Raw genomic sequence first — 16,426 nt, 5'->3', positions numbered from 1 at the left:
CGCTAGTAAAGTAATGCTCAAAATTCTCCAAGTCAGGCTTCAGCAATACATGAACCGTGAACTTCCAGATGTTCAAGCTCGTTTGAGGAAAAGCAGAGAAACCAGAGATCAACTTGCCAACCTCTCCTGGATCATCAAAAAAGCAAAATAATTCTAGAAAATCATCTATTTCTGCATTATTGATTATGCCAAAGTATTTGACTGTGTGACCACAAAAAACTGGAAAATTCTGAAAGAGATGGGAATACCAGATCACCTGACCTGCCTCTTGGGAAACCTATATGCAGGTCAGGAAGGAACAATTAGAACTGGACATGGACAAACAGACTGGCTCCAAATAGGAAAAGGAGTACGTCAAGGCTGTATATTTTTACCCTGCTTATTTAACTTATATGCAGGGTACATCATGAGAAATGCTGGACTGGAAGAAACACAAGCTGGAATCAAGATTGCCAGGAGAACTATCAATCACCTCAGATATGCAGATGACACCACCCTTATGGCAGAAAGTGAAGAGGAACTAAAAAGTCTCTCGATGAAAGTGAAACAGGAGAGTGAAAAAGTTGGCTTAAAGATTAACATTCAGAAAACTAAGATCATGGCATCTGGTCTCACCATTTCATGGGGAATAGATGGGGAAAGAGTAGAATCAGTGTCAGACTTAATTTTTTGGGGCTCCAAAATCACACAGCTGGTGACTGCAGCCATGAAATTAAAAGATGCTTACTCCTTGGAAGGAAAGTTATGACCAACCTAGACAGCATATTGAAAAGCAAAGATATTACTTTGCCAACAAAAGTCTGTCTAGTAAAGGCTATCGTTTTTCCAGTGGTCATGTATTGATGTGAGAGTTGGACTGTGGAGAAAGCTGAGCACCGAAGAATTGATGCTTTTGAACTGTGGTGTTGAAGAATACTTTTGAGAGTCCCTTGGACTGCAAGGAGATTCAACCAGATCACTCTAAAGGAGATCAGCCCTGGGTGTTCTTTGGAAGGACTGATGCTAAAGCTGAAACTCCAATACTTTGGCCACCTGATGTGAAGAGTTGACTCATTGGAAAAGACCCTGATGTTGGGAGGGATTGGGGCCAGGAGGAGAATGGGATGACAGAGTATGAGATGGTTGAATGGCATCACCGACTCGATGGACATGAGTTTGAGTGAACCTGGAGTTGGTGATGGACAAGGGGGCATGGCATGCTGCAATTCATTGGGTCGCAAAGAGTCGGACAGGACTGAGAGAATGAACTGAACTAAACTGAACTGATGCTTTATATATTTTCATTTTGGAAGCATATCATAAGGTGCAGGGAAGAAGTTCTTATTATGATGAAGGCAGGAGCTTTAGAGGGCAATATCCACACTCTTAAAAATGTTTCAAACCTGTACTCGTATCACTTATGTTAGCAGCATGCTTTCCAAGTGGTTCACAAAGCCAAGACTGAAATCATGAGTCACTGTCACATTGGTTACTAACTGATATTATTTTTAATCTAAAATGGAAAAATTAAAAAAAAAGCAATTGATATTGTTATGTAACAGGCTAAATAACTGCTTAAGTCCTTTTATATTCTTACCATTTAAAGTCTATGCAACAAGCAAATCAAGTAGGCATAACCTCCACTCATAGAGAAACTTAATGGGATTTCTAAAGGCTTATTTTGGCACAAGTCAGAAAAAAAGTTCATGAGTTGAGAGGTGATTGAATGCTATCTGTAAGCCCCCAGAGTTATGCTGCTAACAGCTATGAATTCTATGGGTTCTTAGCAGTTTGATTCAGACTGTTAGAACAAATCTCATTTCAGGTGATCATTTTAAAATATATTTAAGCTATATCCCTTCCTTGTATTTTGGAGTCTGTTCACAACTTTTGCCAACTTTGCATAAACAGAAAAATTAATATTTTTAAATTTGCATTTCATGTATGTTATTCCTCCACAGACACCATTTTTTAATCAGTCATGCTTCTCTTTTTCCAAAATTTGTATGCATATTTTAAGTATATTTCATATAACTATGTAGTATATGCAAATAGGTATTTTAAGCTTCATAGAATACAGAATTTTAAGATGCAGTTATAATAATATATTGATATTTTTCTTCTACTATTTAGGATTGAGTATATTGTTACATTTTAAAATTATTTTTCTTATTTTATTTGTAGAGATAATATTTTCATTAATAAAGTTGGCAAATATTTGTTTACTTATTATTCTATAATAGTTTTTGATCTATAGGTTGGGTATATAGATTTAAATGATACACAGATTTAAGAGCAGAGAAAAACAGAGCCTTAAAATTATGCAAAATAATTAGTTTCAAAATGTCTCAGTTAAGTCTAAATGTATGATATCACTTTTATCAGAGAAATTAGAGCTTTATGAAGTTTACACCATTTGCATTAGACAGAAATCCTTTGTTATTTGACCAATTTTCACCTTTAACTTAGCTGCCTCACACAAATTCACTTTTCTTTCAATATTTTGTCTTCTATCTTATATTAAACTATGTTTTATTTGTCTAAGATCTATATACTTGTTGAGGGAAACAGAATATTGTCTATTTCTGGCCTTATATGTTTGCTTACTGATAGGCTTTGATTATATTGTCAAGTTGACCTGTTTTCATCTTTATTCTTGAGCATGTTTTTTTCTTTATTTGAAGTCCTAATTTATTATATTGATAGTTTTTTGATAGCTATGTTTTATTGGGTGGGAAATTTGAGGACTTCAAGCCCAAGGCACCGCATCTCCAGTTACCTTGAGAAAATTACACTGAGGAGGTGAGAAAGGAGCCAGATTATATAGAAGTTTTTCCCTAAGGGCACTGAGGAAGAATAATAATACCTGCCGCTTGGCAGCCATCAGACTGCTGCCACTCCCTGTTTATTTTTAGTTCAGTCATTTGTTAAGCATTTCCTTACTACCTAATACTCTCAAAGCATTCTGCTATACATTCTAAGTAATATAAAAGTAAATATGATATTATTTATTCAGAGACAGTATGAGGTGTACAAAATAATATTCATATATAATAAATATATTATGTTAATATTATATAAATATAATATTTGATAAGTTCTTTCACTGAGTTTTTAATTTCCTTATTCACAAATTGGAGATAATACTTACTGTTAGGAAGAGCAAGTGAGTAAATACAAACATTTAATTAAATCAATGCCTTGTACATTATGAATTGCAAAATGTGTTTTGATATGTTTATTCATCAATAGTTAGAGTCTATAGGGGAGAGTAGTTAGTTAGTGTTAGTTACTAGCTCAGTCTTTGCAACTCCATGGATAATAGCCTGTCAGGCTCCTCTGTCGATGGAGTATGTAATCTTTCCCTTCTCCAGGTAATCTTCTTGACCCAGGAATAAAATCCAGACTCCTGAATTGCAGCCAACTTCTTTACCATCTGAGCCACCTGGGAAGCTTATAGTGAGGTATAGAACTGTAATATTTCACTGAAAATTTGGAGGATGATGGAGTTGTTTGCAATTGAGTGATTAAGGGAAGACTGTCAAGAAAATGACATTTTTCTGATCTTTGAAAATTGATTATGACAAATCAGTTCAGTTCAGTTCAGTTCAATCGCTTAGTCGTGTCCGACTCTTTGCGACCCAATGAATTGCAGTACGCCAGCCCTCCCTGTCCATCACCAACTCCCGGAGGTCACTCACACTCACGTCCATCGAGTCAGTGATGCCATCCACCCATCTAATCCTCTGTCGTCCCCTTCTCCTCCTGCCCCCATCCCTCTCCGCATCAGAGTCTTTTCCAATGAGTCAAGTCTTCGCATGAGGTGGCCAAAGTACTGGAGTTTCAGCTTCAGCATCATTCCTTCCAAAGAAATCCCAGGGCTGATCTCCTTCAGAATGGACTGGTTGGATCTCCTTGCAGTCCAAGGGACTCTCAAGAGTGTTCAGTTCATTTCTTATATTCATAAAAGTATTAAGAGCTTTGTCTTACCTCCTCATTCATAAAAGGATTAATAGCTTTGACTTATTTCCTCATCTTTACTGGTGATTTATTTATGATAATGTGCACAAATGAACTTTGTAAGTGATAAACTCTTAAATAAATTGAAGGATTCTACTAAATGGTATTAAATTATGATTCTACTCTTATTCTAGGAAATTCACTTTAATTCTGCTCTTCCAAACTAAGGGTAAGCATTGCTATCTCCATAATGTTTAGTTATTTAAATGTGGGTGTAAATAGGCTAGAGAATTATGTGAGTCGCAGGTCTTATCTTATTGCTGCTGCTGCTAAGTCGCTTCAGTCATGTCCGACTCTGTGTGACCCCATAGACGGCAGCCCACCAGGCTCCCCTGTCCCTGGGATTCTCCAGGCAAGAGTACTGGAGTGGGTTGCCATTGCCTTCTCTGCTTATCTTATTGAACCTATGTTAAATATTTCCAGGAATAAGAACTGTCACTATTGCTGGTACAATTCTTTTGTCCTAGAAGCTCTTCCTCTCTCCTGTGCTTTGGTATAGATAATCTTTCATTAAAGAAAAATGAGACAAATCATTCATTTACAAGTTATCTTATCCTGAGGCCCTGTTTTTGAGGAAATACACACACATACGCACAGTTTCAGAAAAACAATTGCTTCCTGTGAGAGAACCCAATTTTCCTTAGTCCAGACCACTTGGGCCCTTGAGAGAATTCTTCGTAAGTAAACCGTGGCTTGCCTGAGATATGCCTGGCTGATTGTCAGAAATTTCTATGTATTTCTAGCTAAATTCTAAATGGACATTTTGCACAAGTTTTATCAAGATAGATTGAGAAAGCAAAGCTAACCTAAAAATTTAACTTTTCTTGTTATTCTAAGACCCCCTTTACTTTTCTTCCTTTATATACCCTAACATACCCACTACAAACATCTTAATGCAGGGATGAAAGAAAAAAATTACTAGCAAGAATGATAGCTTCGGTATGCTATATGGTTGTCTGGAGGAATAATATGGAAGTCACCTGATGTACTTTAAGTAAAACCCCTAGATGTTAAACAGTGATTCCTCAATAACCTTCAAGCACAACATGAAATTCCTCATGTTACTACAACTGTTTTGCAATATTTTATTAAATAAATTCATATACATATATATACATATTTATATATTTGGTTATTATTATTTGTTGCTGTTTAGTTGCTAAGTCTTGCCCGATTCTTTGTGAACTCATGACTGCAGCCTGCCAGGCTCCTCTGTCCTCCATTATCTCCCAGAGCTTGCCCAGATTCATGTCCATTGAGCTGGTGATGCTATCTATCCAGCTCATCCTTTGCTGCTCCCTTCTCTTGCCTTTAATCTTTCCTAGCATCGGAGTCTTTTCCAATGTGTAGCCTCTTTGCATCACATGGCCAAAGTATTGGAGCTTCAACTTCAGCATCTGCCCTCCCAATATATATTCAGGATCGGTTTCCTTTGTGATTTACTGGTTTGATCTCCTTGCAGTCCCAGGGACTCTCAAGTCTTCCCAGCACCACAGTTTGAAAGATTACAATGTACCTGGACATATGAAAATATTGAAGACATAATAGGGAATACCAGTAACTGAACCATAATAATACAAACAACAAAACAATATGTCCACAGAATAAGTGACTTAGGCTGCTAGAGGGTAATGTAAGGTAAGTATTTTGAACTTTATTTTACATTTAAGAATTTCATTGCTGATAACTGGACCTATAATCTGTGTCTTTTGATAGACTAAGATTTTCTTTTTAGGAATTTCTCAAATACTAATACTGTTTTCCATAGAATAGTTATTTTCTCACTAGAGTGGATGATATTTCAAGAAATTATGGAGCATTCACACTTCTGGTTATTTTATCTCTAAACTTTAAATTTCTAGTTTTAGAAGTCACTTAATAAACATTGAATGGCAACCATCATTATACAAAAGATTTCCAAATTCTCTCAATTCTTTCACTTTCCTGAGGTAGAATGTTTTATTGAGGCTGTTCTGTACTTATGCTTTACATAACATTAAGCCAAAGGACTTGGTGTCTTGATCATGAAAGGCCATAGACAGATTGCAAGCCTTTTCTGAAAGGGATGAAAATAAATGTATTTTCATTCATTTGTGCTGTCTGCTGTAGACAAGAACATCCTGCAGATAAAAGAATCAATATTTTTGAGCTGCAGACTTAGCCTCAAATGTAAAAGCATTACTGGAGTGCAAGGTTTTGAAGCAAAAAGGAAAAGGAAGGAAAAATAAGCTTCTATAAAACTTCAGCGTAATTCTTTTTCTATTCTAAGAATATTTTTTTCACTTTGTGTTAACAGCATTACTGGAAATGTACAGGATTGTAATTAGAATATTAGGAGAATAAGATTAATCTGAAAAATGCAACAGAAATAAAATAAAATGCAGTATATAATTGCCAAGACATGAATGATTAGTTTTACACCAAAAAAAGGAAAGAAAAATCCTTTTTCAGATTAGCATTTCCAAAGGGACTGAATCTTTAAAAGGATTTAAGTTCCAAACTCACAAGTGGATTAAACCATGGTAAGAAAAAAAAAAAAAAAAAAAGCCAAATATCTTGCTTGCCTGTGAAATGTGTTTTACAAGATATTCCCTGGATGAGTATAATAAAGAACATAAGATGTTCACAATGACTTTAGAAAAATATAACTTTAAAATTTCAATGTTACTTGTCAAATTCACCCTCCTCCTTTCTCCCTCTATCTTTCTCTTGCTCCTCCTACCCCTTTTCTCTTTCTCTTTCTCTCTCACATACTATATATATATTTTTCAAACATTAAGATAATATTAAAATATTAAAAATGTTAATTCAAAGTATTCAGGATATGCTCTGTTGTTGCTTTTACCCACCAATCTATACTTTGATAATGCTTATTTATTCTTCTGTGAGTTTTAGCTTACTTCTGATTACTAGTTTGTTTCTAATATTATAATATTGTATTGAATAATAGTATAATACAATATAATGTGTATTCTGGAACCCAGAATAGGGAGAGAATTTTGTGTAATTCTCAATCACTCTCCCACCCACCTATGGCAAGAAATTCTCAAAGAATCAAGATTTTTAAAAACTGTTTAAGAATTATCCAGATATTTCACACTGTTTCCATTTTTGAAGTTAAGAAAGACAAAAAGAGATTAGAATACATTAATCACACTGAAAGGCACACTACATACACAGTTTAAATTCAGTTGGTTTTATTCAGGGCACTTCAGGGCACCATTTTCCTGTTGCTGCAAATACCCCTGAAGATTCCTTGTCCATCTTAACATTTGTTTTTTTCAAGAAAAAAAAATTAAATAACTTACTCTCACTGAGCTACACATCATGACAAATATGTAAACTGTAAAGATTTTAGCAACTTAAGTGATATGAATGATGAGATTCAAGGAGTTGCAGTTGCTACTAGCTTGATTAAGGTATCAAAGAAGCCTCCAAATGATCTGGATTCTTGCTGAGGAGCTCAGAGGCAGTAAAGAACCTGCCTGCAATATGGAAGACGTAGGTTCGATCCCTGGATAGGAAAGATTCCCTGGAGAAGGGAATAGAAACCCAATTCAGTATTCTTACTTGGAGAATTCCATGGACAGAGGAGCCTGGCAGACTACAGCTCATGGGGTCACAAAGAGCCAGACAGGACTGAACAACTAACACTGTCACTTTTTTTTTCCCCTGCTGAGTAACTAAGTCTTTGTTTTGCACATGCACTGGGATGATAGACAAATATTCTAATCAACCTTCTCCGGTATCCCACCAGCAACTGTGTTCCCAAGGCCTTTCAGCCTGCAGTTAATATGCTTTCTTAATTAATATTTACTTCTCTCAATAGGTTGTATGGCTCCCTTCTTTGTGTAAAGAGGTGGGAGGAGAACACTCTGCTCATGGGTCTATTAACTCTTATCATGATCAATATTCTATTTCAATTCTTTAGTTCAGTTGATAAAGAATCTGCCTGCAATGCAGGAGAGCCCAGTTTGTTTCTTGAGTTGGGAAGATCCCTTGGAGAAAGGAAAGGCTACCTACTCCAGTAGCCTGGTCTAGAGAATTCCAAGGACCTAGAGAAGTCCATGGGGTTGCAAAGAGTCTGACACAACTGAGTGACTTAAAAAAAAAAAAAAACCTGTTTGCTTTAGGTTTAATTTTGAAATGTTCTAGCGACATCCAAGAATCTAGTGAAGTTACAACAAAATCATAGCATCTTGGTAAAATAAACTGATTTTTGGTGAATGTATATCAAAAGCCTAGCTAACATTGAAAGCTGAAGCTGGTTATGTCTCCTACAATGATGATCCTGCAGAGTCGTGATGTTTTTAACTGTTCAATCATTTCTACACATCTCATGTTGCTTAATCCTCAAAATAACTTTGCTAAGAAAATAACTTTTATCTGTATTTTATAGAACCAGAAAATATGTATTTGACGAGCAAAGTCATCCAGCATCCTCATATTGCTAGTTGTTACACAGTGGGAACTGGAGAGAAGGAGGCTTGATCAAAACCAGCAAACAGTATATGTTCTCTGCCTGTATCTCCAACCACATCTTCCACTGTTCTCACCCTTGGCCATCAAGATCCAGTTGATCACAAAAACCTTGCTCTTATCCAGTTCCTTAAAAAAAAAAAAAAAGATTCTTTTCTTTGTCTGTGATGTGTTTTCCCTAAAATATTGTGATATATTTATTCCTTCGTTTTCTTGACCAATTCTTTGTATTTTTCAGATGTCTGTGTAACTGTGAATTTTCTTGGAGATACCTTATCTTTCCACTGCTCCTTAGCCCCTGGTTAAGTATTTTCTCTCAAAATGTCTATTTTATTTTAATCTTTACGAATATTTGAAAGTATTTAGCTTTTTAACATAGTTCATTTTTCAATGCTTATTACATCCACTCTCTGAAAGCTTCTTAAATTTTAAGACACTATTTTCTTAACATTGCATGAAAACATTGTGCATCACAATTCTTAAGAGAGAGTAAATGCATACAGTGAATGTATGAAACAATAAATCTAGATTTCATTTGCATTCCAATATTTGTATTTTATACTATTTTATCTCATAAAACCTTGAAATATACTTCTTTTTGGTGGTGAGATACATGTTTTTCTCTTTTATTCAAAGAAATGTTACTGCATATGAATGAGTTCACTAATTTCCTTAGATCTTCATTTCTTTGTTTCTAAAATTAAAGTGTTAACTTGGATTACTTTAGAAGAAAGTAATTTATTCCTCTCTTTCTTTTTGCCACCAGTGTCTAGAAGATAGCTTTATCTGTAGAAAGCTCACTCCACCATGGTCATTTGTCACTGTGGACTAAAACCATGGCAGGCTGATTGAAACCGAGTCCATTTTTACTCACTAGCTAAATAAATGGGCATTGTATCAATAAAAGCTTTATGCATCTGGATTCAGTTCTCTTCTTTTATCTTTATAACGTCATTAAAAAGATCAGTATATAGAGCTTCATTTTCCTTCTAGATATTACACATGATAGGAAAACAGAAAATGAATATAAAATCATAAGTAATATAATTTCAGCTAGTGAAGCAGATATTAATTGCTTGTATTGGATACTTCATTCATAGATTTTACATCATGTCACATTCTTCTACTTGATATTTCCTATGCAAAAACCAAGTATTCTTGGTTTCAAGGATATTATACATCTGTACACAATCCATAAATACTTTATATATTTAAATTACTTTGTTTAAATATTTTATATAAATTATTTTATAAAATGATTTCCCTAACGTGAAGTCTGATTTTCCCAAATCTGATATGTAACATTCATCTTGGTTTAGACGATGGATGGTGACAAAAGAATGATAGTAGTGCTAGTACTCCTCAGTAGACATAAAAAAAGAAGTCACCAAACATTGAGAATAAAACTCAGAGAAACATTCTGCAAAATTCTCAGAATGAAAAATAGAATAGGATGCTAAACTGAAGTGCATTGTCATATTTAATATTTTTTTCCAAAGATACATTCAGATAGCATTCTTTCTCTGTATTTTCTTTTATTAGTATAGGCACATGCTGTGGTTAAATAAGGTATATAATTAAGCAGGTGGGAAGAATAAGCAAAAATAGGAAGAATTACATTAACACAAAATACCTAATTGAATGTCTTTGGTAGTAGTGTTAACTTTCTATCATTGTGATAAAGTAAGAAAATTACCTTCTTTATTGTCTGAGTTGATTTGGCAAATATTTTGACAAATATTATGAACTGGGTGGCTGATAAACAGAAATTTATTTCTCAATGTTTTGGAGGCTCAGAAGTTCAAGATTATGGCACTGAAAGATTCAAAATCTGCTTAAGATGTGCTTCCCCTTTAAAGGCTATCTTTTCACTGTTAACTCACATGGAGAAAGACGTGATCAAGCTTTCTGTGGTCACTTTTATAAGGGCGCTAATCCTAATCATGATTAGGGCTCATACTCATGACCTAATAACCTCCCCAAAATCCGTTATTTCAAAGGTTTCCCTGGTGGCTCAGATGATAAAGAATCCCCGTGCAATGCAGGAGACTTGGGTTCCATCCCTAGGTTAGGAAGATCCCCTGGAGAAAGGAATGGTTATCCATTCCAGTATTCTTACCTGGAGAATTCCTCGGACAGAAGAGCTGCATCGGGTTGCAAAGAGTTGGACACAACTAAGCAACTAACACTTAAAACTTGAGAAGCATAGTGGAAAATCTATATTTTACGCAAAAAAAAAAAAAAAAAAAAAAAACTTGAAGTTAAAATCCAGTCTTTGAAACAAAGACATGCAATTAAAATGTGGTTAAACTGTTTACAATACAGTGATTAAAAAAAAAAAAAAAAAACTGTTACTTTCTGTGATAGTAATAATAATGCTAAAAATATCAATAAAGCAACTGCACAGTAAATAATTATATAAAAGTAAAAAGCATTGTAATAAAACTAATAGCATACACATTTTTGGTCATTGGTGTGTGTCAAGCACTGTGTCAAGACATTTCTACAATTTTTTTTTTCTTTTTTCATTAACCTTATGAGAAAATGTTGTTAAGCTAGGACTTAGAAGGATAAGTAACTCGCTCCAGGTTACTCAAATTGTAAATTAAAGGGTTTAACTTTAAATCAAAATCTCTTATTCTAAATGGTAAGGTCTATGATACTCTCCTTCTAAACCAAGTTTTTCACATACAAAGTTGGAATTATAAAATAAAGGATTTTTGCAATGTCAATAAGGTAAAATCCAACAGGTGTTAATAAATATTTGTTTCCTTGATATATAATAATATTTGCATTACATGATGACTGTATTTACTTGCTGTAAATAAATATCTGGATGTCACAAATCTAAGCATGAACACTAAAGACTTAAAATGTCTAAAATTAGAAATATAATAAGATGAATTCCAAGTAATTTTAACAAGTTATTAATAAAACTTTATATTAAAAGTAACTAGCTACGATAAAAGTTATAACTTAATTTTAAATATATATGCTTATAAATATACATATATAGTAAATAATATAGGTATAGATATTGTAAAGAAAGCTATTGTAGGAAAAGGAAATGTAAATATAAATACTATACAAAACTAATTATCATTTTTATACAAAACAGATTTGGAGCTCTTTTACTTTTTAAAGTTTACACACATACACACAGCCTTGTATATTTGAAATTTTTTAAATATGGAACTTGACCTTTGCAATTGAGCTACTCTAAGGTAATTTTTCAACCATACACTTTTAGGTCTATAAAAATGTACATATTAATGGAGAATGTGTTATGTCCTATCTCTGAAAATACTGTTTCTATTTCATGAACATAGATGAATTGCATAAAACTCTAATGCTTTCATTCCATTCAAAGGCAACTATCTCAGAAAATATGTTCTTGCTCCACCACCAATGATTGCTTATCTATGACGCTTTGATGGAAATTTTCTTTTTACCTTCAAATCCATGCATAAATCCTTTTTGAAAAAATTAGTAAGATAGATTCAATCACCTTTTGGCTCAGCAGATTGTTAAATATGTAAACAGTCTTAATTTCTAACTGGCATTCAGCTAAGAAACATCTTTCTTGTCCCCTGGCCAAACCAGGCATTAGCACATTATTTTCTGTTGTCGTCCAAAGTCATTTTAACCGATATTAATTTTTCATTTTGGATCTCTGGCTTTATGAACAACAACTGCAAAAAAATATATAGTGTTGCAAGTATATTCTTGTGTGCTTCATACCATGTTCTCTATATTATCTCCCAGGAAAAAAAAAAAAAAAAAAAGAGCTACATTTCTCCTGAGCATCTTGAATTAAAAGCATTGAGAGTCTCATAACTGCCATACTTTTTTTTTTTTTTTTGGTTTCTAAGATATTTGGGGAAAAATTAAAAGATCAGCTTAACAATTATGAAAGTTTTGTGCCATATAAGGCAAGAACAGTAGTTTCTTTCTAAAGTGTATAGTTCCTGTTGTGTATTAAGGAAAAATGATTTATCAGACTCCACTTCATATTGCAAGTTTCTAACAGTGGATGAAGAACAGGAAGAATGAAATCATTCAACCAGTCTAGTTCTTGAAGAGTCCTCAGAATTTTTTAGATCAAATGGTATGGCATCATTTTATACTTACAACAGTAAAGCATATAGAAACAGATTTGCAACAAGTAAGTGATTTCCTTTCAAAAACACATTCCCATCTATCTACCTGGTAATTATGTGAACTGATTTAACTATTTGAAACATAATTGACTTATTTAAATATGACACTTGCATGGCTGTATTTTGTGCTTAGGTAACACGAAGTGTTTGTTGTTGTTGTTGTTGTTGTTGACTGTATAGAGCTTCTCCATCTTTGGCTGCAAAGAATATAATCAATCTGATTTTGGTGTTGACCATCTGGTGATGTCCATGTGTAGAGTCTTGTGTTGTTGGAAGAGGGTGCTTGCTATGACCAGTGCATTTTTCTTGGCAAAACTGTATTAGTCTTTGCCCTGCTTAATTCTGCATTCCAAGGCCAAATTTGCCAGTTACTCCAGGTTTTTCTTGACTTCCTGCTTTTGCATTCCAGTCCCCTATAATGAAAAGAACATCTTTTTTGAATGCTGGTTCTAAAAGTTCTTGTAGGTCTTCATAGAACCATTCAACTTCAGCTTCTTCAGCGTTACTGGTTGGGGCATAGACTTGGATATTGAATGATTTGCCTTGGAGACGAACAGCGATAATTCTGTCATTTTCAAGATTGCCTCCAAGTACTGCATTTCGGACTCTTTTGCTGACCATGATGGCTACTCCATTTCTTCTGAGGGCTTCCTGCCCGCAGTAGTAGATATAATAGTCATATGAGTTAAATTTACCCATTCCAGTACATTTTAATTCGCTGATTTCTAGAATGTCGACATTCACCCTTGCCATTACTTGTTGGACTACTTCCAATTTGCCTTGATTCATGGACCTGACATTCCAGGTTCCTATGCAATATTGCTGTTTACAACATCGGACCTTGCTTCTATCACCAGTCACATCCACAGCTGGGTATTGGTTTTGCTTTGGCTCCATCCCTTCTGACTGTGGCTCAGATCATGAACTCCTTATTACCAAATTTGGACTTAAATTGAAGAAAGTAAGGAAAACCGCTAGACCATTCAGGTATGAATTAAATCAAACCCCTTATGATTATACAGTGGAAATGAGAAATAGATTTAAGGGCCTAGATCTGATAGATAGAGTGTCTGAACTATGGAATGAGGTTCATGACATTGTACAGGAGACAGGGATCAAGACCATCCCCATGGAAAAGAAATGCAAAAAATCAAAATGGCTGTCTGGGTAAGCCTTATAAATAGCTGTGAAAACAAAAGAAGTGAAAAGCACAGGAGAAAAGGAAAGATATAAGCATCTGAATGCAGAATTCCAAAGAATAGCAAGAAGAGAAAAGAAAACCTTCTTCAGTGATCATTGCAAAGATACAGAGGAAAAGAACAGAATGAGAAAGACTAGAGATCTCTTCAAGAAAATAAGAGATACCAAGGGAACATTTCATGCAAAGACGGGCTTGATAAAGGACAGAAATGGTATGGACCTAACATAAGCAGAAGATATTAAGAAGAGGTGGCAAGAATACACAGAAGAAGTGTACAAAAAAGACCTTTATGACTCGGATAATCACAATGGTGTCATCTGGAGCCAGACATCCTGGAATGTGAAGTCTAGTGGGTCTTAGAAAGCATCACTATGAAAAAAGTTAGTACAGGTGATGGCATTCCAGTTGAGCTATTTCAAATCCTGAAAGATGATGCTGTGAAAGTTCTGCCCTCAATATGCCAGCAAATTTGGAAAACTCAGCAGTGGCCACAAGACTGGAAAGGGTCAGTTTTCATTCCAATCCCAAAGAAAGGCAATGCCAAACAATGCTCAAACTACCTCACAATTGCACTCATCTCACATGCTACAAAAATAATGCTCAAAATTCTCCAAGCCAGGCTTCAGCAATACGTCAACTGTGAACTTCCTGATGTTCAAGCTGGTTTTCAAAAAGGCAGAGGAACAAGAGATCAAATTGCCAACATCTGCTGGATCATGGAAAAACCAAGAGAGTTCCAGAAAAACATCTATTTCTGCTTTATTGACTATGCCAAAGCCTTTGACTTTGTGGATCACAAGAAACAGTGGGAAATTCTGAAAAGATGGGAATACCAGACCACCTAACCTGCCTCTTGAGGAATCTGTATGCAGGTCAGGAACCAACAGTTAGAACTGGACATGGAACAACAGATTGGCTCCAAATAGGAAAAAGAGTATGTCAAGGCTGCATATTGTCACCCTGCTTATTTATGTTATATGCAGAGTACATCATGAGAAACGCTGGACTGGAAGAAACACAAGCTGGAATCAAGATTGCTGGGAGAAATATCAATCACCTCAGATATGCAGATGACACCACCCTTACGGCAAAAAGTGAAGAGGAACTAAAAAGCCTCTTGATGAAAGTGAAAGTGGAGAGTGAAAAAGTTGGCTTAAAGCTTAACATTCAGAAAATGAAGATCATGGCATCCAGTCCCATCACTTCATGGGAAATAGATGAGGAAACAGTGGAAACAGTGTTAGACTTTATTTTTGGGGGGCTCCAAAATCACTACAGATGGTGACTGCAGCCATGAAATTAAAAGACACTTACTTCTTGGAAGAAAAGTTATGACCAACCTAGAGAGCATATTCAAAAGCAGAGACATTACTTTGCCGACTGAAGTCCGTCTAGTCAAGGCTATGGTTTTTCCAGTAGTCATGTATGGATGTGAGAGTTGGACTGTGAAGAAGGCTGAGCACCGAAGAATTGATGCCTTTGAACTCTGGTGTTGGAGAAGATTCTTGAGAGTCCCTTGGACTGCAAGGAGATCCAACCAGTCCATTCTGAAGGAGATCAACCCTGGGATTTCTTTGGAAGGAATTATGCTAAAGCTCAAACTCCAATACTTTGGCCACCTCATGTGGAGAGTTGACTCATTGGAAAAGGCTTTGATGCTGGGAGGGATTGGGGGCAGGAGGAGAAGGGGACGACACAGGATGAGATGGCTGGATGGCATCACTGATTCGACGGACGTGAGTCTGAGAGAACTCCGGGAGTTGGTGTTGGACAGGGGGGCCTGGGGTGCTGCAATTCATGGGGTCGCAGAGAGTCGGACTCGACTGAGAGACTGAACTGCACTGAACATGAAGTGTGTTTTTTCATATATATATAATGTTTTCATGTGCTATTTCTGTTATTCAATTAATTGTTGTAATTGCTGTTCCTTAGTCTTTTTCAACTCTTTGTTACACCAAGGACTATAGCATGCCAACCTCTTCTGTCCTTCAGTATCTCCTGGAGCTTTCACAAAGTCATGTCCATTGAGTAGGTGAGGCTACCTGATCATCTCATCCTCTGCTTCTCCCCTTCTTTGCCTTCAGTCATTTCCAGCATCAAGGTCTTTCTTTCCCATTTAGTTGATATTGGGAAGGAAATAATGTGTATGTGTGTGTGTGTGTGTGTGTCTGTGTGTGTGTCTGTGTGTTGCACTCAGTTGTGTCCAACTCTTTGCTACCCCATGGGCTGTAGCCTGCCAGGCTCTTCTCTCTATGGGATTTTCCAGGCAAGAATACTGAACAGGTTGCCATTTCCTACTCCAGGGGATCTTCCCAACGCAGGGATTGAACACGTCTCTTGCATTTCCTGCATTCGCAGATAGATTCTTTACCACTTTGCCACATGAGAAACCATATTTAGAGAGAGTATTGTTATATAGAGCAACATGAATTGGATACAGAGGTAGAAAAATAGATAGATGAATTGTAAAGTAAAATTAAAAATAAATTAAAAATTAAAAAATAAAGCATATTACAAAAAAACTGAAAAAAAAGAGATGATAGATCTATAATTGGTATACTGTAGAGGGATGTTAATCAAATTATTA

This window comes from Capra hircus, chromosome 11 (genome assembly GCF_001704415.2).
Source record: "Capra hircus breed San Clemente chromosome 11, ASM170441v1, whole genome shotgun sequence".
NCBI classification, from domain to species: domain Eukaryota; kingdom Metazoa; phylum Chordata; class Mammalia; order Artiodactyla; family Bovidae; genus Capra; species Capra hircus.
The sequence above is the reverse complement of the archived record's forward strand: the minus strand, read 5'-3'. Positions refer to the sequence as shown.